Here is a 22,147-nt window from a genome sequence, read left to right as displayed (position 1 = left end):
GAATTTGGCAGCCGGGCTCTGCGAGAGAGAAATACACAGTGTTGCCCCTGTTCCAACGAAAGCTTTTGTAGAAAGCGAATGTCTGTCTATCAGCGAATGTAGTTCCAAGGGGCAGTGAAAACCACCTACAGCTTTCCGTGCTGGAAGCTTTCCTGTGGGCGCAATCGCTGGACGTTTCGAATTTGGCAGCCGGGCTCTGCGAGAGAGAAATACACAGTGTTGCCCCTGTACCAACGAAAGCTTTTGTAGAAAGCGAATGTCTGTCTATCACCGAATGCAGTTCCAAGGGGCAGTGAAAACCAGCTACAGCTTTCCGTGCTGGCCGCGTTCCTGTGGGCGCAATCGCTGGACGTTTCGAATTTGGCAACCGGGCTCTGCGAGAGAGAAATACACAGTGTTGCCCCTTTACGAACGAAAGCTTTTGTAGAAAGCGAATGTCTGTCTAATAGCGAATGCAGTTCCAAGGGGCAGTGAAAACCAGCTACAGCTTTCCTTGCTGGCAGCTTTCCTGTGGGCGCAATCGCTGGACGTTTCGAATTTGGCAACCGGGCTCTGCGAGAGAGAAATACACAGTGTTGCCCCTGTACCAACGAAAGCTTTTGTAGAAAGCGAATGTCTGTCTATCAGCGAATGCAGTTCCAAGGGGCAGTGAAAACCAGCTACAGCTTTCCGTGCTGGCAGCTTTCCTGTGGGCGCAATCGCTGGACGTTTCGAATTTGGTAACTGGGCTCTGCGGGAGAGAAATACACAGTGTTGCCCCTTTACGAAGGCAAGGTTTTGCAGAAAGCGAATGTCTGTCTAGCAGCGAATGTAGTTCCAAGGGGCAGTGAAAACCAGCTACAGCTTTCCGTGCTGGAAGCTTTCCTGTGGGCGCAATCGCTGGACGTTTCGAATTTGGCAACCGGGCTCTGCGAGAGAGAAATACACAGTGTTGCCCCTGTACCAACGAAAGCTTTTGTAGAAAGCGAATGTCTGTCTATCAGCGAATGCAGTTCCAAGGGGCAGTGAAAACCAGCTACAGCTTTCCGTGCTGGCAGCTTTCCTGTGGGCGCAATCGCTGGACGTTTCGAATTTGGCAGCCGGGCTCTGCGAGAGAGAAATACACAGTGTTGCCCCTGTACCAACGAAAGCTTTTGTAGAAAGCGAATGTCTGTCTATCAGCGAATGTAGTTGCAAGGGGTAGTGAAAACCAGCTACAGCTTTCCGTGCTGGCAGCTTTCCTGTGGGCGCAATCGCTGGACGTTTCGAATTTGGCAGCCGGGCTCTGCGAGAGAGAAATACACAGTGTTGCCCCTTTACGAACGAAAGCTTTTGTAGAAAGCGAATGTCTGTCTAATAGCGAATGCAGTTCCAAGGGGCAGTGAAAACCAGCTACAGCTTTCCGTGCTGGCAGCTTTCCTGTGGGCGCAATCGCTGGACGTTTCGAATTTGGCAACCGGGCTCTGCGAGAGAGAAATACACAGTGTTGCCCCTTTACGAAGGCAAGGTTTTGCAGAAAGCGAATGTCTGTCTATCAGCGAATGTAGTTCCAAGGGGTAGTGAAAACCAGCTACAGCTTTCCGTGCTGGCAGCTTTCCTGTGGGCGCAATCGCTGGACGTTTCGAATTTGGCAACCGGGCTCTGCGAGAGAGAAATACACAGTGTTGCCCCTTTACGAAGGCAAGGTTTTGCAGAAAGCGAATGTCTGTCTAGCAGCGAATGTAGTTCCAAGGGGCAGTGAAAACCAGCTACAGCTTTCCGTGCTGGCAGCTTTCCTGTGGGCGCAATCGCTGGACGTTTCGAATTTGGCAACCGGGCTCTGCGAGAGAGAAATACACAGTGTTGCCCCTGTACCAACGAAAGCTTTTGTAGAAAGCGAATGTCTGTCTATCAGCGAATGTAGTTGCAAGGGGTAGTGAAAACCAGCTACAGCTTTCCGTGCTGGCAGCTTTCCTGTGGGCGCAATCGCTGGACGTTTCGAATTTGGCAGCCGGGCTCTGCGAGAGAGAAATACACAGTGTTGCCCCTTTACGAACGAAAGCTTTTGTAGAAAGAGAATGTCTGTCTATCAGCGAATGCAGTTCCAAGGGGCAGTGAAAACCAGCTACAGCTTTCCGTGCTGGCAGCTTTCCTGTGGGCGCAATCGCTGGACGTTTCGAATTTGGTAACTGGGCTCTGCGAGAGAGAAATACACAGTGTTGCCCCTTTACGAAGGCAAGGTTTTGCAGAAAGCGAATGTCTGTCTAGCAGCGAATGTAGTTCCAAGGGGCAGTGAAAACCAGCTACAGCTTTCCGTGCTGGAAGCTTTCCTGTGGGCGCAATCGCTGGACGTTTCGAATTTGGCAACCGGGCTCTGCGAGAGAGAAATACACAGTGTTGCCCCTGTACCAACGAAAGCTTTTGTAGAAAGCGAATGTCTGTGTATCAGCGAATGCAGTTCCATGGGGCAGTGAAAACCAGCTACAGCTTTCCGTGCTGGCAGCTTTCCTGTGGGCGCAATCGCTGGATGTTTCGAATTTGGCAACCGGGCTCTGCGAGAGAGAAATACACAGTGTTGCCCCTGTACCAACGAAAGCTTTTGTAGAAAGCGAATGTCTGTCTATCAGCGAATGTAGTTCCAAGGGGCAGTGAAAACCAGCTACAGCTTTCCGTGCTGGCAGCTTTCCTGTGGGCGCAATCGCTGGACATTTCGAATTTGGCAGCCGGGCTCTGCGAGAGAGAAATACACAGTGTTGCCCCTGTTCCAACGAAAGCTTTTGTAGAAAGCGAATGTCTGTCTACCAGCGAATGCAGTTCCAAGGGGCAGTGAAAACCAGCTACAGCTTTCCGTGCTGCAAGCTTTCCTGTGGGCGCAATCGCTGGACGTTTCGAATTTGGCAGCCGGGCTCTGCGAGAGAGAAATACACAGTGTTGCCCCTGTACCAACGAAAGCTTTTGTAGAAAGCGAATGTCTGTCTAATAGCGAATGCAGTTCCAAGGGGCAGTGAAAACCAGCTACAGCTTTCCGTGCTGGCAGCATTCCTGTGGGCGCAATCGCTGGACGTTTCGAATTTGGCAACCGGGCTCTGCGAGAGAGAAATACACAGTGTTGCCCCTTTACGAAGGCAAGGTTTTGCAGAAAGCGAATGTCTGTCTAGCAGCGAATGTAGTTCCAAGGGGTAGTGAAAACCAGCTACAGCTTTCCGTGCTGGCAGCTTTCCTGTGCGCGCAATCGCTGGACGTTTCGAATTTGGCAGCCGGGCTCTGCGAGAGAGAAATACACAGTGTTGCCCCTTTACGAACGAAAGCTTTTGTAGAAAGCGAATGTCTGTCTAATAGCGAATGCAGTTCCAAGGGGCAGTGAAAACCAGCTACAGCTTTCCGTGCTGGCAGCTTTCCTGTGGGCGCAATCGCTGGACGTTTCGAATTTGGCAACCGGGCTCTGCGAGAGAGAAATACACAGTGTTGCCCCTTTACGAAGGCAAGGTTTTGCAGAAAGCGAATGTCTGTCTATCAGCGAATGCAGTTCCAAGGGGCAGTGAAAACCAGCTACAGCTTTCCGTGCTGGAAGCTTTCCTGTGGGCGCAATCGCTGGACGTTTCGAATTTGGCAACCGGGCTCTGCGAGAGAGAAATACACAGTGTTGCCCCTGTACCAACGAAAGCTTTTGTAGAAAGCGAATGTCTGTGTATCAGCGAATGCAGTTCCATGGGGCAGTGAAAACCAGCTACAGCTTTCCGTGCTGGCAGCTTTCCTGTGGGCGCAATCGCTGGATGTTTCGAATTTGGCAACCGGGCTCTGCGAGAGAGAAATACACAGTGTTGCCCCTGTACCAACGAAAGCTTTTGTAGAAAGCGAATGTCTGTCTAATAGCGAATGCAGTTCCAAGGGGCAGTGAAAACCAGCTACAGCTTTCCGTGCTGGCAGCATTCCTGTGGGCGCAATCGCTGGACGTTTCGAATTTGGCAACCGGGCTCTGCGAGAGAGAAATACACAGTGTTGCCCCTTTACGAAGGCAAGGTTTTGCAGAAAGCGAATGTCTGTCTATCAGCGAATGTAGTTCCAAGGGGTAGTGAAAACCAGCTACAGCTTTCCGTGCTGGCAGCTTTCCTGTGGGCGCAATCGCTGGACGTTTCGAATTTGGCAGCCGGGCTCTGCGAGAGAGAAATACACAGTGTTGCCCCTTTACGAACGAAAGCTTTTGTAGAAAGCGAATGTCTGTCTAATAGCGAATGCAGTTCCAAGGGGCAGTGAAAACCAGCTACAGCTTTCCGTGCTGGCAGCTTTCCTGTGGGCGCAATCGCTGGACGTTTCGAATTTGGCAACCGGGCTCTGCGAGAGAGAAATACACAGTGTTGCCCCTGTACCAACGAAAGCTTTTGTAGAAAGCGAATGTCTGTCTATCAGCGAATGTAGTTGCAAGGGGTAGTGAAAACCAGCTACAGCTTTCCGTGCTGGCAGCTTTCCTGTGGGCGCAATCGCTGGACGTTTCGAATTTGGCAGCCGGGCTCTGCGAGAGAGAAATACACAGTGTTGCCCCTTTACGAACGAAAGCTTTTGTAGAAAGAGAATGTCTGTCTATCAGCGAATGCAGTTCCAAGGGGCAGTGAAAACCAGCTACAGCTTTCCGTGCTGGCAGCTTTCCTGTGGGCGCAATCGCTGGACGTTTCGAATTTGGTAACTGGGCTCTGCGAGAGAGAAATACAGAGTGTTGCCCCTTTACGAAGGCAAGGTTTTGCAGAAAGCGAATGTCTGTCTAGCAGCGAATGTAGTTCCAAGGGGCAGTGAAAACCAGCTACAGCTTTCCGTGCTGGAAGCTTTCCTGTGGGCGCAATCGCTGGACGTTTCGAATTTGGCAACCGGGCTCTGCGAGAGAGAAATACACAGTGTTGCCCCTGTACCAACGAAAGCTTTTGTAGAAAGCGAATGTCTGTCTATCAGCGAATGCAGTTCCAAGGGGCAGTGAAAACCAGCTACAGCTTTCCGTGCTGGAAGCTTTCCTGTGGGCGCAATCGCTGGACGTTTCGAATTTGGCAACCGGGCTCTGCGAGAGAGAAATACACAGTGTTGCCCCTGTACCAACGAAAGCTTTTGTAGAAAGCGAATGTCTGTGTATCAGCGAATGCAGTTCCATGGGGCAGTGAAAACCAGCTACAGCTTTCCGTGCTGGCAGCTTTCCTGTGGGCGCAATCGCTGGATGTTTTGAATTTGGCAACCGGGCTCTGCGAGAGAGAAATACACAGTGTTGCCCCTGTACCAACGAAAGCTTTTGTAGAAAGCGAATGTCTGTCTATCAGCGAATGTAGTTCCAAGGGGCAGTGAAAACCAGCTACAGCTTTCCGTGCTGGCAGCTTTCCTGTGGGCGCAATCGCTGGACATTTCGAATTTGGCAGCCGGGCTCTGCGAGAGAGAAATACACAGTGTTGCCCCTGTTCCAACGAAAGCTTTTGTAGAAAGCGAATGTCTGTCTATCAGCGAATGTAGTTCCAAGGGGCAGTGAAAACCAGCTACAGCTTTCCGTGCTGCAAGCTTTCCTGTGGGCGCAATCGCTGGACGTTTCGAATTTGGCAGCCGGGCTCTGCGAGAGAGAAATACACAGTGTTGCCCCTTTACGAAGGCAAGGTTTTGCAGAAAGCGAATGTCTGTCTAGCAGCGAATGTAGTTCCAAGGGGCAGTGAAAACCAGCTACAGCTTTCCGTGCTGGCAGCTTTCCTGTGGGCGCAATCGCTGGACGTTTCGAATTTGGCAACCGGGCTCTGCGAGAGAGAAATACACAGTGTTGCCCCTGTTCCAACGAAAGCTTTTGTAGAAAGCGAATGTCTGTCTATCAGCGAATGTAGTTCCAAGGGGCAGTGAAAACCAGCTACAGCTTTCCGTGCTGCAAGCTTTCCTGTGGGCGCAATCGCTGGACGTTTCGAATTTGGCAACCGGGCTCTGCGAGAGAGAAATACACAGTGTTGCCCCTTTACGAAGGCAAGGTTTTGCAGAAAGCGAATGTCTGTCTAGCAGCGAATGTAGTTCCAAGGGGCAGTGAAAACCAGCTACAGCTTTCCGTGCTGGCAGCTTTCCTGTGGGCGCAATCGCTGGACGTTTCGAATTTGGCAACCGGGCTCTGCGAGAGAGAAATACACAGTGTTGCCCCTGTACCAACGAAAGCTTTTGTAGAAAGCGAATGTCTGTCTATCAGCGAATGTAGTTGCAAGGGGTAGTGAAAACCAGCTACAGCTTTCCGTGCTGGCAGCTTTCCTGTGGGCGCAATCGCTGGACGTTTCGAATTTGGCAGCCGGGCTCTGCGAGAGAGAAATACACAGTGTTGCCCCTTTACGAACGAAAGCTTTTGTAGAAAGAGAATGTCTGTCTATCAGCGAATGCAGTTCCAAGGGGCAGTGAAAACCAGCTACAGCTTTCCGTGCTGGCAGCTTTCCTGTGGGCGCAATCGCTGGACGTTTCGAATTTGGTAACTGGGCTCTGCGAGAGAGAAATACACAGTGTTGCCCCTTTACGAAGGCAAGGTTTTGCAGAAAGCGAATGTCTGTCTAGCAGCGAATGTAGTTCCAAGGGGCAGTGAAAACCAGCTACAGCTTTCCGTGCTGGAAGCTTTCCTGTGGGCGCAATCGCTGGACGTTTCGAATTTGGCAACCGGGCTCTGCGAGAGAGAAATACACAGTGTTGCCCCTGTACCAACGAAAGCTTTTGTAGAAAGCGAATGTCTGTCTATCAGCGAATGCAGTTCCAAGGGGCAGTGAAAACCAGCTACAGCTTTCCGTGCTGGAAGCTTTCCTGTGGGCGCAATCGCTGGACGTTTCGAATTTGGCAACCGGGCTCTGCGAGAGAGAAATACACAGTGTTGCCCCTGTACCAACGAAAGCTTTTGTAGAAAGCGAATGTCTGTGTATCAGCGAATGCAGTTCCATGGGGCAGTGAAAACCAGCTACAGCTTTCCGTGCTGGCAGCTTTCCTGTGGGCGCAATCGCTGGATGTTTCGAATTTGGCAACCGGGCTCTGCGAGAGAGAAATACACAGTGTTGCCCCTGTACCAACGAAAGCTTTTGTAGAAAGCGAATGTCTGTCTAATAGCGAATGCAGTTCCAAGGGGCAGTGAAAACCAGCTACAGCTTTCCGTGCTGGCAGCATTCCTGTGGGCGCAATCGCTGGACGTTTCGAATTTGGCAACCGGGCTCTGCGAGAGAGAAATACACAGTGTTGCCCCTTTACGAAGGCAAGGTTTTGCAGAAAGCGAATGTCTGTCTATCAGCGAATGTAGTTCCAAGGGGTAGTGAAAACCAGCTACAGCTTTCCGTGCTGGCAGCTTTCCTGTGGGCGCAATCGCTGGACGTTTCGAATTTGGCAGCCGGGCTCTGCGAGAGAGAAATACACAGTGTTGCCCCTTTACGAACGAAAGCTTTTGTAGAAAGCGAATGTCTGTCTAATAGCGAATGCAGTTCCAAGGGGCAGTGAAAACCAGCTACAGCTTTCCGTGCTGGCAGCTTTCCTGTGGGCGCAATCGCTGGACGTTTCGAATTTGGCAACCGGGCTCTGCGAGAGAGAAATACACAGTGTTGCCCCTTTACGAAGGCAAGGTTTTGCAGAAAGCGAATGTCTGTCTATCAGCGAATGCAGTTCCAAGGGGCAGTGAAAACCAGCTACAGCTTTCCGTGCTGGAAGCTTTCCTGTGGGCGCAATCGCTGGACGTTTCGAATTTGGTAACTGGGCTCTGCGAGAGAGAAATACACAGTGTTGCCCCTTTACGAAGGCAAGGTTTTGCAGAAAGCGAATGTCTGTCTAGCAGCGAATGTAGTTCCAAGGGGCAGTGAAAACCAGCTACAGCTTTCCGTGCTGGCAGCTATCCTGTGGGCGCAATCGCTGGACATTTCGAATTTGGCAGCCGGGCTCTGCGAGAGAGAAATACACAGTGTTGCCCCTGTTCCAACGAAAGCTTTTGTAGAAAGCGAATGTCTGTCTATCAGCGAATGTAGTTCCAAGGGGCAGTGAAAACCAGCTACAGCTTTCCGTGCTGCAAGCTTTCCTGTGGGCGCAATCGCTGGACGTTTCGAATTTGGCAGCCGGGCTCTGCGAGAGAGAAATACACAGTGTTGCCCCTGTACCAACGAAAGCTTTTGTAGAAAGCGAATGTCTGTCTATCACCGAATGCAGTTCCAAGGGGCAGTGAAAACCAGCTACAGCTTTCCGTGCTGGCCGCGTTCCTGTGGGCGCAATCGCTGGACGTTTCGAATTTGGCAACCGGGCTCTGCGAGAGAGAAATACACAGTTTTGCCCCTGTACCAACGAAAGCTTTTGTAGAAAGCGAATGTCTGTCTAATAGCGAATGCAGTTCCAAGGGGCAGTGAAAACCAGCTACAGCTTTCCGTGCTGGCAGCATTCCTGTGGGCGCAATCGCTGGACGTTTCGAATTTGGCAACCGGGCTCTGCGAGAGAGAAATACACAGTGTTGCCCCTTTACGAAGGCAAGGTTTTGCAGAAAGCGAATGTCTGTCTATCAGCGAATGTAGTTCCAAGGGGTAGTGAAAACCAGCTACAGCTTTCCGTGCTGGCAGCTTTCCTGTGGGCGCAATCGCTGGACGTTCCGAATTTGGCAGCCGGGCTCTGCGAGAGAGAAATACACAGTGTTGCCCCTTTACGAACGAAAGCTTTTGTAGAAAGCGAATGTCTGTCTAATAGCGAATGCAGTTCCAAGGGGCAGTGAAAACCAGCTACAGCTTTCCGTGCTGGAAGCTTTCCTGTGGGCGCAATCGCTGGACGTTTCGAATTTGGCAACCGGGCTCTGCGAGAGAGAAATACACAGTGTTGCCCCTTTACGAAGGCAAGGTTTTGCAGAAAGCGAATGTCTGTCTATCAGCGAATGCAGTTCCAAGGGGCAGTGAAAACCAGCTACAGCTCTCCGTGCTGGAAGCTTTCCTGTGGGCGCAATCGCTGGACGTTTCGAATTTGGCAACCGGGCTCTGCGAGAGAGAAATACACAGTGTTGCCCCTTTACGAAGGCAAGGTTTTGCAGAAAGCGAATGTCTGTCTAGCAGCGAATGTAGTTCCAAGGGGCAGTGAAAACCAGCTACAGCTTTCCGTGCTGGAAGCTTTCCTGTGGGCGCAATCGCTGGACGTTTCGAATTTGGCAACCGGGCTCTGCGAGAGAGAAATACACAGTGTTGCCCCTGTACCAACGAAAGCTTTTGTAGAAAGCGAATGTCTGTCTATCAGCGAATGCAGTTCCAAGGGGCAGTGAAAACCAGCTACAGCTTTCCTTGCTGGCAGCTTTCCTGTGGGCGCAATCGCTGGACGTTTCGAATTTGGTAACTGGGCTCTGCGAGAGAGAAATACACAGTGTTGCCCCTGTTCCAACGAAAGCTTTTGTAGAAAGCGAATGTCTGTCTATCAGCGAATGCAGTTCCAAGGGGCAGTGAAAACCAGCTACAGCTTTCCTTGCTGGCAGCTTTCCTGTGGGCGCAATCGCTGGACGTTTCGAATTTGGCAACCGGGCTCTGCGAGAGAGAAATACACAGTGTTGCCCCTGTACCAAAGAAAGCTTTTGTAGAAAGCGAATGTCTGTCTAATAGCGAATGCAGTTCCAAGGGGCAGTGAAAACCAGCTACAGCTTTCCGTGCTGGCAGCTTTCCTGTGGGCGCAATCGCTGGACGTTTCGAATTTGGCAACCGGGCTCTGCGAGAGAGAAATACACAGTGTTGCCCCTTTACGAAGGCAAGGTTTTGCAGAAAGCGAATGTCTGTCTATCAGCGAATGTAGTTCCAAGGGGTAGTGAAAACCAGCTACAGCTTTCCGTGCTGGCAGCTTTCCTGTGGGCGCAATCGCTGGACGTTTCGAATTTGGCAGCCGGGCTCTGCGAGAGAGAAATACACAGTGTTGCCCCTGTACCAACGAAAGCTTTTGTAGAAAGAGAATGTCTGTCTATCAGCGAATGCAGTTTCAAGGGGCAGTGAAAACCAGCTACAGCTTTCCTTGCTGGCAGCTTTCCTGTGGGCGCAATCGCTGGACGTTTCGAATTTGGTAACTGGGCTCTGCGAGAGAGAAATACACAGTGTTGCCCCTGTTCCAACGAAAGCTTTTGTAGAAAGCTAATGTCTGTCTATCAGCGAATGCAGCTCCAAGGGGCAGTGAAAACCAGCTACAGCTTTCCGTGCTGGCAGCTTTCCTGTGCGCGCAATCGCTGGACGTTTCGAATTTGGCAACCGGGCTCTGCGAGAGAGAAACACACAGTGTTGCCCCTGTACCAACGAAAGCTTTTGTAGAAAGCGAATGTCTGTCTAATAGCGAATGCAGTTCCAAGGGGCAGTGAAAACCAGCTACAACTTTCCGTGCTGGCAGCTTTCCTGTGGGCGCAATCGCTGGACGTTTCGAATTTGGCAACCGGGCTCTGCGAGAGAGAAATACACAGTGTTGCCCCTTTACGAAGGCAAGGTTTTGCAGAAAGCGAATGTCTGTCTATCAGCGAATGTAGTTCCAAGGGGCAGTGAAAACCAGCTACAGCTTTCCGTGCTGGCAGCTTTCCTGTGGGCGCAATCGCTGGACGTTTCGAATTTGGCAGCCGGGCTCTGCGAGAGAGAAATACACAGTGTTGCCCCTGTACCAACGAAGGCAAGGTTTTGCAGAAAGCGAATGTCTGTCTATCAGCGAATGTAGTTCCAAGGGGCAGTGAAAACCAGCTACAGCTTTCCGTGCTGGCAGCTTTCCTGTGGGTGCAATCGCTGGACGTTTCGAATTTGGCAACCGGGCTCTGCGAGAGAGAAATACACAGTGTTGCCCCTTTACGAAGGCAAGGTTTTGCAGAAAGCGAATGTCTGTCTATCAGCGAATGTAGTTCCAAGGGGCAGTGAAAACCAGCTACAGCTTTCCGTGCTGGCAGCTTTCCTGTGGGCGCAATCGCTGGACGTTTCGAATTTGGCAACCGGGCTCTGCGAGAGAGAAATACACAGTGTTGCCCCTGTACCAACGAAAGCTTTTGTAGAAAGCGAATGTCTGTCTAGCAGCGAATGCAGTTCCAAGGGGCAGTGAAAACCAGCTACAGCTTTCCGTGCTGGCAGCTTTCCTGTGGGCGCAATCGCTGGACGTTTCGAATTTGGCAACCGGGCTCTGCGAGAGAGAAATACACAGTGTTGCCCCTGTACCAACGAAAGCTTTTGTAGAAAGCGAATGTCTGTCTATCAGCGAATGCAGTTCCAAGGGGCAGTGAAAACCAGCTACAGCTTTCCTTGCTGGCAGCTTTCATGTGGGCGCAATCGCTGGACGTTTCGAATTTGGTAACTGGGCTCTGCGAGAGAGAAATACACAGTGTTGCCCCTGTTCCAATGAAAGCTTTTGTAGAAAGCGAATGTCTGTCTATCAGCGAATGCAGTTCCAAGGGGCAGTGAAAACCAGCTACAGCTTTCCGTGCTGGCAGCTTTCCTGTGGGCGCAATCGCTGGATGTTTCGAATTTGGCAGCCGGGCTCTGCGAGAGAGAAATACACAGTGTTGCCCCTGTTCCAACGAAAGCTTTTGTAGAAAGCGAATGTCTGTCTATCAGCGAATGTAGTTCCAAGGGGCAGTGAAAACCAGCTACAGCTTTCCGTGCTGGCAGCTTTCCTGTGGGCGCAATCGCTGGACGTTTCGAATTTGGCAGCCGGGCTCTGCGAGAGAGAAATACACAGTGTTGCCCTTGTACCAAGGAAAGCTTTTGTAGAAAGCGAATGTCTGTCTATCAGCGAATGCAGTTCCAAGGGGCAGTGAAAACCAGCTACAGCTTTCCGTGCTGGCAGCTTTCCTGTGGGCGCAATCGCTGGACGTTTCGAATTTGGCAACCGGGCTCTGCGAGAGAGAAATACACAGTGTTGCCCCTGTACCAACGAAAGCTTTTGTAGAAAGCGAATGTCTGTCTAGCAGCGAATGTACTTCCAAGGGGCAGTGAAAACCAGCTACAGCTTTCCGTGCTGGCAGCTTTCCTGTGGGCGCAATCGCTGGACGTTTCGAATTTGGCAACCGGGCTCTGCTAGAGAGAAATACACAGTGTTGCCCCTTTACGAAGGCAAGGTTTTGCAGAAAGCGAATGTCTGTCTAGCAGCGAATGTAGTTCCAAGGGGCAGTGAAAACCAGCTACAGCTTTCCGTGCTGGCAGCTTTCCTGTGGGCGCAATCGCTGGACGTTTCGAATTTGGCAACCGGGCTCTGCGAGAGAGAAATACACAGTGTTGCCCCTGTACCAACGAAAGCTTTTGTAGAAAGCGAATGTCTGTCTATCAGCGAATGCAGTTCCAAGGGGCAGTGAAAACCAGCTACAGCTTTCCGTGCTGGCAGCTTTCCTGCGGGCGCAATCGCTGGACGTTTCGAATTTGTCAGCCGGGCTCTGCGAGAGAGAAATACACAGTGTTGCCCCTGTACCAACGAAAGCTTTTGTAGAAAGCGAATGTCTGTCTATCAGCGAATGCAGTTCCAAGGGGCAGTGAAAACCAGCTACAGCTTTCCGTGCTGGCAGCTTTCCTGTGGGCGCAATCGCTGGACGTTTCGAATTTGGCGACCGGGCTCTGCGAGAGAGAAATAAACAGTGTTGCCCCTGTACCAACGAAAGCTTTTGTAGAAAGCGAATGTCTGTCTAATAGCGAATGCAGTTCCAAGGGGCAGTGAAAACCAGCTACAGCTTTCCGTGCTGGCAGCTTTCCTGTGGGCGCAATCGCTGGACGTTTCGAATTTGGCAACCGGGCTCTGCGAGAGAGAAATACACAGTGTTGCCCCTTTACGAAGGCAAGGTTTTGCAGAAAGCGAATGTCTGTCTATCAGCGAATGTAGTTCCAAGGGGTAGTGAAAACCAGCTACAGCTTTCCGTGCTGGCAGCTTTCCTGTGGGCGCAATCGCTGGACGTTTCGAATTTGGCAGCCGGGCTCTGCGAGAGAGAAATACAGAGTGTTGCCCCTTTACGAACGAAAGCTTTTGTAGAAAGAGAATGTATGTCTATCAGCGAATGCAGTTCCAAGGGGCAGTGAAAACCAGCTACAGCTTTCCTTGCTGGCAGCTTTCCTGTGGGCGCAATCGCTGGACGTTTCGAATTTGGTAACTGGGCTCTGCGAGAGAGAAATACACAGTGTTGCCCCTGTACCAACGAAAGCTTTTGTAGAAAGCGAATGTCTGTCTATCAGCGAATGCAGTTCCAAGGGGCAGTGAAAACCAGCTACAGCTTTCCGTGCTGGCAGCTTTCCTGTGGGCGCAATCGCTGGACGTTTCGAATTTGGCAACCGGGCTCTGCGAGAGAGAAATACACAGTGTTGCCCCTTTACGAAGGCAAGGTTTTGCAGAAAGCGAATGTCTGTCTATCAGCGAATGCAGTTCCAAGGGGCAGTGAAAACCAGCTACAGCTTTCCGTGCTGGCAGCTTTCCTGCGGGCGCAATCGCTGGACGTTTCGAATTTGTCAGCCGGGCTCTGCGAGAGAGAAATACACAGTGTTGCCCCTGTACCAACGAAAGCTTTTGTAGAAAGCGAATGTCTGTCTATCAGCGAATGCAGTTCCAAGGGGCAGTGAAAACCAGCTACAGCTTTCCGTGCTGGCAGCTTTCCTGTGGGCGCAATCGCTGGACGTTTCGAATTTGGCGACCGGGCTCTGCGAGAGAGAAATAAACAGTGTTGCCCCTGTACCAACGAAAGCTTTTGTAGAAAGCGAATGTCTGTCTATCAGCGAATGCAGTTCCAAGGGGCAGTGAAAACCAGCTACAGCTTTCCGTGCTGGCAGCTTTCCTGTGGGCGCAATCGCTGGACGTTTCGAATTTGGCAACCGGGCTCTGCGAGAGAGAAATACACAGTGTTGCCCCTTTACGAAGGCAAGGTTTTGCAGAAAGCGAATGTCTGTCTATCAGCGAATGTAGTTCCAAGGGGTAGTGAAAACCAGCTACAGCTTTCCGTGCTGGCAGCTTTCCTGTGGGCGCAATCGCTGGACGTTTCGAATTTGGCAGCCGGGCTCTGCGAGAGAGAAATACAGAGTGTTGCCCCTTTACGAACGAAAGCTTTTGTAGAAAGCGAATGTCTGTCTATCAGCGAATGCAGTTCCAAGGGGCAGTGAAAACCAGCTACAGCTTTCCGTGCTGGCAGCTTTCCTGTGGGCGCAATCGCTGGACGTTTCGAATTTGGCAACCGGGCTCTGCGAGAGAGAAATACACAGTGTTGCCCCTTTACGAAGGCAAGGTTTTGCAGAAAGCGAATGTCTGTCTATCAGCGAATGTAGTTCCAAGGGGCAGTGAAAACCAGCTACAGCTTTCCGTGCTGGCAGCTTTCCTGTGGGCGCAATCGCTGGACGTTTCGAATTTGGCAGCCGGGCTCTGCGAGAGAGAAATACACAGTGTTGCCCCTTTACGAAGGCAAGGTTTTGCAGAAAGCGAATGTCTGTCTATCAGCGAATGTAGTTCCAAGGGGCAGTGAAAACCAGCTACAGCTTTCCGTGCTGGCAGCTTTCCTGTGGGCGCAATCGCTGGACGTTTCGAATTTGGCAACCGGGCTCTGCGAGAGAGAAATACACAGTGTTGCCCCTGTACCAACGAAAGCTTTTGTAGAAAGCGAATGTCTGTCTATCAGCGAATGCAGTTCCAAGGGGCAGTGAAAACCAGCTACAGCTTTCCGTGCTGGCAGCTTTCCTGTGGGCGCAATCGCTGGACGTTTCGAATTTGGCAACCGGGCTCTGCGAGAGAGAAATACACAGTGTTGCCCCTTTACGAAGGCAAGGTTTTGCAGAAAGCGAATGTCTGTCTATCAGCGAATGTAGTTCCAAGGGGCAGTGAAAACCAGCTACAGCTTTCCGTGCTGGCAGCTTTCCTGTGGGCGCAATCGCTGGACGTTTCGAATTTGGCAGCCGGGCTCTGCGAGAGAGAAATACACAGTGTTGCCCCTGTACCAACGAAAGCTTTTGTAGAAAGCGAATGTCTGTCTATCAGCGAATGCAGTTCCAAGGGGCAGTGAAAACCAGCTACAGCTTTCCGTGCTGGCAGCTTTCCTGTGGGCGCAATCGCTGGACGTTTCGAATTTGGCAACCGGGCTCTGCGAGAGAGAAATACACAGTGTTGCCCCTGTACCAACGAAAGCTTTTGTAGAAAGCGAATGTCTGTCTATCAGCGAATGCAGTTCCATGGGGCAGTGAAAACCAGCTACAGCTTTCCGTGCTGGCAGCTTTCCTGTGGGCGCAATCGCTGGACGTTTCGAATTTGGCAACCGGGCTCTGCGAGAGAGAAATACACAGTGTTGCCCCTGTACCAACGAAAGCTTTTGTAGAAAGCGAATGTCTGTCTATCAGCGAATGCAGTTGCAAGGGGCAGTGAAAACCAGCTACAGCTTTCCTTGCTGGCAGCTTTCCTGAGGGCGCAATCGCTGGACGTTTCGAATTTGGTAACTGGGCTCTGCGAGAGAGAAATACACAGTGTTGCCCCTGTACCAACGAAAGCTTTTGTAGAAAGCGAATGTCTGTCTATCAGCGAATGCAGTTCCAAGGGGCAGTGAAAACCAGCTACAGCTTTCCTTGCTGGCAGCTTTCCTGTGGGCGCAATCGCTGGACGTTTCGAATTTGGCAGCCGGGCTCTGCGAGAGAGAAATACACAGTGTTGCCCCTGTACCAACGAAAGCTTTTGTAGAAAGCGAATGTCTGTCTATCAGCGAATGCAGTTCCAAGGGGCAGTGAAAACCAGCTATAGCTTTCCGTGCTGGCAGCTTTCCTGTGGGCGCAATCGCTGGACATTTCGAATTTGGCAGCCGGGCTCTGCGAGAGAGAAATACACAGTGTTGCCCCTGTTCCAACGAAAGCTTTTGTAGAAAGCGAATGTCTGTCTATCAGCGAATGTAGTTCCAAGGGGCAGTGAAAACCAGCTACAGCTTTCCGTGCTGGAAGCTTTCCTGTGGGCGCAATCGCTGGACGTTTCGAATTTGGCAGCCGGGCTCTGCGAGAGAGAAACACAAAGTGTTGCCCCTGTACCAACGAAAGCTTTTGTAGAAAGCGAATGTCTGTCTATCACCGAATGCAGTTCCAAGGGGCAGTGAAAACCAGCTACAGCTTTCCGTGCTGGCCGCGTTCCTGTGGGAGCAATCGCTGGACGTTTCGAATTTGGCAACCGGGCTCTGCGAGAGAGAAATACACAGTTTTGCCCCTGTACCAACGAAAGCTTTTGTAGAAAGCGAATGTCTGTCTAATAGCGAATGCAGTTCCAAGGGGCAGTGAAAACCAGCTACAGCTTTCCTTGCTGGCAGCATTCCTGTGGGCGCAATCGCTGGACGTTTCGAATTTGGCAACCGGGCTCTGCGAGAGAGAAATACACAGTGTTGCCCCTTTACGAAGGCAAGGTTTTGCAGAAAGCGAATGTCTGTCTATCAGCGAATGTAGTTCCAAGGGGTAGTGAAAACCAGCTACAGCTTTCCGTGCTGGCAGCTTTCCTGTGGGCGCAATCGCTGGACGTTTCTAATTTGGCAACCGGGCTCTGCGAGAGAGAAATACACAGTGTTGCCCCTTTACGAACGAAAGCTTTTGTAGAAAGCGAATGTCTGTCTAATAGCGAATGCAGTTCCAAGGGGCAGTGAAAACCAGCTACAGCTTTCCGTGCTGGCAGCTTTCCTGTGGGCGCAATCGCTGGACGTTTCGAATTTGGCAACCGGGCTCTGCGAGAGAGAAATACACAGTGTTGCCCCTTTACGAAGGCAAGGTTTTGCAGAAAGCGAATGTCTGTCTATCAGCGAATGCAGTTCCAAGGGGCAGTGAAAACCAGCTACAGCTCTCCGTGCTGGAAGCTTTCCTGTGGGCGCAATCGCTGGACGTTTCGAATTTGGTAACTGGGCTCTGCGAGAGAGAAATACACAGTGTTGCCCCTTTACGAAGGCAAGGTTTTGCAGAAAGCGAATGTCTGTCTAGCAGCGAATGTAGTTCCAAGGGGCAGTGAAAACCAGCTACAGCTTTCCGTGCTGGAAGCTTTCCTGTGGGCGCAATCGCTGGACGTTTCGAAATTGGCAACCGGGATCTGCGAGAGAGAAATACACAGTGTTGCCCCTGTACCAACGAAAGCTTTTGTAGAAAGCGAATGTCTGTCTATCAGCGAATGCAGTTCCATGGGGCAGTGAAAACCAGCTACAGCTTTCCGTGCTGGCAGCTTTCCTGTGGGCGCAATCGCTGGACGTTTCGAATTTGGCAACCGGGCTCTGCGAGAGAGAAATACACAGTGTTGCCCCTGTACCAACGAAAGCTTTTGTAGAAAGCGAATGTCTGTCTATCAGCGAATGCAGTTCCAAGGGGCAGTGAAAACCAGCTACAGCTTTCCGTGCTGGCAGCTTTCCTGAGGGCGCAATCGCTGGACGTTTCGAATTTGGTAACTGGGCTCTGCGAGAGAGAAATACACAGTGTTGCCCCTGTTCCAACGAAAGCTTTTGTAGAAAGCGAATGTCTGTCTATCAGCGAATGCAGTTCCAAGGGGCAGTGAAAACCAGCTACAGCTTTCCGTGCTGGCAGCTTTCCTGAGGGCGCAATCGCTGGACGTTTCGAATTTGGTAACTGGACTCTGCGAGAGAGAAATACACAGTGTTGCCCCTGTTCCAACGAAAGCTTTTGTAGAAAGCGAATGTCTGTCTATCAGCGAATGCAGTTCCAAGGGGCAGTGAAAACCAGCTACAGATTTCCGTGCTGGCAGCTTTCCTGTGGGCGCAATCGCTGGACGTTTCGAATTTGGCAGCCGGGCTCTGCGAGAGAGAAATACACAGTGTTGCCCCTGTACCAACGAAAGCTTTTGTAGAAAGCGAATGTCTGTCTAGCAGCGAATGCAGTTCCAAGGGGCAGTGAAAACCAGCTACAGCTTTCCGTGCTGGCAGCTTTCCTGTGGGCGCAATCGCTGGACGTTTCGAATTTGGCAGCCGGGCTCTGCGAGAGAGAAATACACAGTGTTGCCCCTGTACCAACGAAAGCTTTTGTAGAAAGCGAATGTCTATCTATCAGCGAATGCAGTTCCAAGGGGCAGTGAAAACCAGCTACAGCTTTCCGTGCTGGCAGCTTTCCTGTGGGCGCAATCGCTGGACGTTTCGAATTTGGCAGCCGGGCACTGCGAGAGAGAAATACACAGTGTTGCCCCTGTACCAACGAAAGCTTTTGTAGAAAGCGAATGTCTGTCTAGCAGCGAATGCAGTTCCAAGGGGCAGTGAAAACCAGCTACAGCTTTCCGTGCTGGCAGCTTTCCTGTGGGCGCAATCGCTGGACGTTTCGAATTTGGCAGCCGGGCTCTGCGAGAGAGAAATACACAGTGTTGCCCCTGTACCAACGAAAGCTTTTGTAGAAAGCGAATGTCTGTCTATCAGCGAATGCAGTTCCAAGGGGCAGTGAAAACCAGCTACAGCTTTCCGTGCTGGCAGCTTTCCTGTGGGCGCAATCGCTGGACGTTTCGAATTTGGCAGCCGGGCTCTGCGAGAGAGAAATACACAGTGTTGCCCCTGTACCAACGAAAGCTTTTGTAGAAAGCGAATGTCTGTCTATCAGCGAATGCAGTTCCAAGGGGCAGTGAAAACCAGCTACAGCTTTCCTTGCTGGCAGCTTTCCTGTGGGCGCAATCTCTGGACGTTTCGAATTTGGCAACCGGGCTCTGCGAGAGAGAAATACACAGTGTTGCCCCTGTTCCAACGAAAGCTTTTGTAGAAAGCGAATGTCTGTCTATCAGCGAATGCAGTTCCAAGGGGCAGTGAAAACCAGCTACAGCTTTCCGTGCTGGCAGCTTTCCTGTGGGCGCAATCGCTGGACGTTTCGAATTTGGCAGGCGGGCTCTGCGAGAGAGAAATACACAGTGTTGCCCCTGTACCAACGAAAGCTTTTGTAGAAAGCGAATGTCTGTCTAGCAGCGAATGCAGTTCCAAGGGGCAGTGAAAACCAGCTACAGCTTTCCGTGCTGGCAGCTTTCCTGTGGGCGCAATCGCTGGACGTTTCGAATTTGGCAGCCGGGCTCTGCGAGAGAGAAATACACAGTGTTGCCCCTGTACCAACGAAAGCTTTTGTAGAAAGCGAATGTCTGTCTAGCAGCGAATGCAGTTCCAAGGGGCAGTGAAAACCAGCTACAGCTTTCCGTGCTGGCAGCTTTCCTGTGGGCGCAATCGCTGGACGTTTCGAATTTGGCAACCGGGCTCTGCGAGAGAGAAATACACAGTGTTGCCCCTGTACCAACAAAAGCTTTTGTAGAAAGCGAATGTCTGTCTATCAGCGAATGCAGTTCCAAGGGGCAGTGAACACCAGCTACAGCTTTCCGTGCTGGCAGCTTTCCTGTGGGCGCAATCGCTGGACGTTTCGAATTTGGCAACCGGGCTCTGCGAGAGAGAAATACACAGTGTTGCCCCTTTACGAAGGCAAGGTTTTGCAGAAAGCGAATGTCTGTCTAGCAGCGAATGTAGTTCCAAGGGGCAGTGAAAACCAGCTACAGCTTTCCGTGCTGGCAGCTTTCCTGTGGGCGCAATCGCTAGACGTTTCGAATTTGGCAACCGGGCTCTGCGAGAGAGAAATACACAGTGTTGCCCCTGTACCAACGAAAGCTTTTGTAGAAAGAGAATGTCTGTCTATCAGCGAATGCAGTTCCAAGGGGCAGTGAAAACCAGCTACAGCTTTCCGTGCTGGCAGCTTTCCTGTGGGCGCAATCGCTGGACGTTTCGAATTTGGCAGCCGGGCTCTGCGAGAGAGAAATACACAGTGTTGCCCCTTTACGAACGAAAGCTTTTGTAGAAAGCGAATGTCTGTCTATCAGCGAATGCAGTTCCAAGGGGCAGTGAAAACCAGCTACAGCTTTCCGTGCTGGCAGCTTTCCTGTGGGCACAATCGCTGGACGTTTCGAATTTGGCAGCCGGGCTCTGCGAGAGAGAAATACACAGTGTTGCCCCTGTACCAACGAAAGCTTTTGTAGAAAGCGAATGTCTGTCTATCAGCGAATGCAGTTCCAAGGGGCAGTGAAAACCAGCTACAGCTTTCCATGCTGGCAGCTTTCCTGTGGGCGCAATCGCTGGACGTTTCGAATTTGGCAGCCGGGCACTGCGAGAGAGAAATACACAGTGTTGCCCCTGTACCAACGAAAGCTTTTGTAGAAAGCGAATGTCTGTCTATCAGCGAATGCAGTTCCAAGGGGCAGTGAAAACCAGCTACAGCTTTCCGTGCTGGCAGCTTTCCTGTGGGCGCAATCGCTGGACGTTTCGAATTTGGCAGCCGGGCTCTGCGAGAGAGAAATACACAGTGTTGCCCCTTTACGAACGAAAGCTTTTGTAGAAAGCGAATGTCTGTCTATCAGCGAATGCAGTTCCAAGGGGCAGTGAAAACCAGCTACAGCTTTCCTTGCTGGCAGCTTTCCTGTGGGCGCAATCTCTGGACGTTTCGAATTTGGTAACTGGGCTCTGCGAGAGAGAAATACACAGTGTTGCCCCTGTTCCAACGAAAGCTTTTGTAGAAAGCGAATGTCTGTCTATCAGCGAATGCAGTTCCAAGGGGCAGTGAAAACCAGCTACAGCTTTCCGTGCTGGCAGCTTTCCTGTGGGCGCAATCGCTGGACGTTTCGAATTTGGCAGCCGGGCTCTGCGAGAGAGAAATACACAGTGTTGCCCCTGTACCAACGAAAGCTTTTGTAGAAAGCGAATGTCTGTCTAGCAGCGAATGTAGTTCCAAGGGGCAGTGAAAACCAGCTACAGCTTTCCGTGCTGGCAGCTTTCCTGTGGGCGCAATCGCTGGACGTTTCGAATTTGGCAACCGGGCTCTGCGAGAGAGAAATACACAGTGTTGCCCCTGTACCAACAAAAGCTTTTGTAGAAAGAGAATGTCTGTCTATCAGCGAATGCAGTTCCAAGGGGCAGTGAACACCAGCTACAGCTTTCCGTGCTGGCAGCTTTCCTGTGGGCGCAATCGCTGGACGTTTCGAATTTGGCAGCCGGGCTCTGCGAGAGAGAAATACACAGTGTTGCCCCTGTACCAACGAAAGCTTTTGTAGAAAGCGAATGTCTGTCTATCAGCGAATGCAGTTCCAAGGGGCAGTGAAAACCAGCTACAGCTTTCCGTGCTGGCAGCTTTCCTGTGGGCGCAATCGCTGGACGTTTCGAATTTGGCAACCGGGCTCTGCGAGAGAGAAATACACAGTGTTGCCCCTGTACCAACGAAAGCTTTTGTAGAAAGCGAATGTCTGTCTATCAGCGAATGTAGTTCCAAGGGGCAGTGAAAACCAGCTACAGCTTTCCGTGCTGGCAGCTTTCCTGTGGGCGCAATCGCTGGACGTTTCGAATTTGGCAGCCGGGCTCTGCGAGAGAGAAATACACAGTGTTGCCCCTTTACGAAGGCAAGGTTTTGCAGAAAGCGAATGTCTGTCTAGCAGCGAATGCAGTTCCAAGGGGCAGTGAAAACCAGCTACAGCTTTCCGTGCTGGCAGCTTTCCTGTGGGCGCAATCGCTGGACGTTTCGAATTTGGCAGCCGGGCTCTGCGAGAGAGAAATACACAGTGTTGCCCCTGTACCAACGAAAGCTTTTGTAGAAAGCGAATGTCTGTCTATCAGCGAATGCAGTTCCAAGGGGCAGTGAAAACCAGCTACAGCTTTCCGTGCTGGCAGCTTTCCTGTGGGCGCAATCGCTGGACGTTTCGAATTTGGCAGCCGGGCTCTGCGAGAGAGAAATACACAGTGTTGCCCCTGTACCAACGAAAGCTTTTGTAGAAAGCGAATGTCTGTCTAGCAGCGAATGCAGTTCCAAGGGGCAGTGAAAACCAGCTACAGCTTTCCGTGCTGGCAGCTTTCCTGTGGGCGCAATCGCTGGACGTTTCGAATTTGGCAGCCGGGCTCTGCGAGAGAGAAATACACAGTGTTGCCCCTGTACCAACGAAAGCTTTTGTAGAAAGCGAATGTCTGTCTAGCAGCGAATGCAGTTCCAAGGGGCAGTGAAAACCAGCTACAGCTTTCCGTGCTGGCAGCTTTCCTGTGGGCGCAATCGCTGGACGTTTCGAATTTGGCAACCGGGCTCTGCGAGAGAGAAATACACAGTGTTGCCCCTGTACCAACAAAAGCTTTTGTAGAAAGCGAATGTCTGTCTATCAGCGAATGCAGTTCCAAGGGGCAGTGAACACCAGCTACAGCTTTCCGTGCTGGCAGCTTTCCTGTGGGCGCAATCGCTGGACGTTTCGAATTTGGCAACCGGGCTCTGCGAGAGAGAAATACACAGTGTTGCCCCTTTACGAAGGCAAGGTTTTGCAG

This window comes from Mycteria americana, chromosome 1 (genome assembly GCF_035582795.1).
Source record: "Mycteria americana isolate JAX WOST 10 ecotype Jacksonville Zoo and Gardens chromosome 1, USCA_MyAme_1.0, whole genome shotgun sequence".
Taxonomy (NCBI): domain Eukaryota; kingdom Metazoa; phylum Chordata; class Aves; order Ciconiiformes; family Ciconiidae; genus Mycteria; species Mycteria americana.
The sequence above is the reverse complement of the archived record's forward strand: the minus strand, read 5'-3'. Positions refer to the sequence as shown.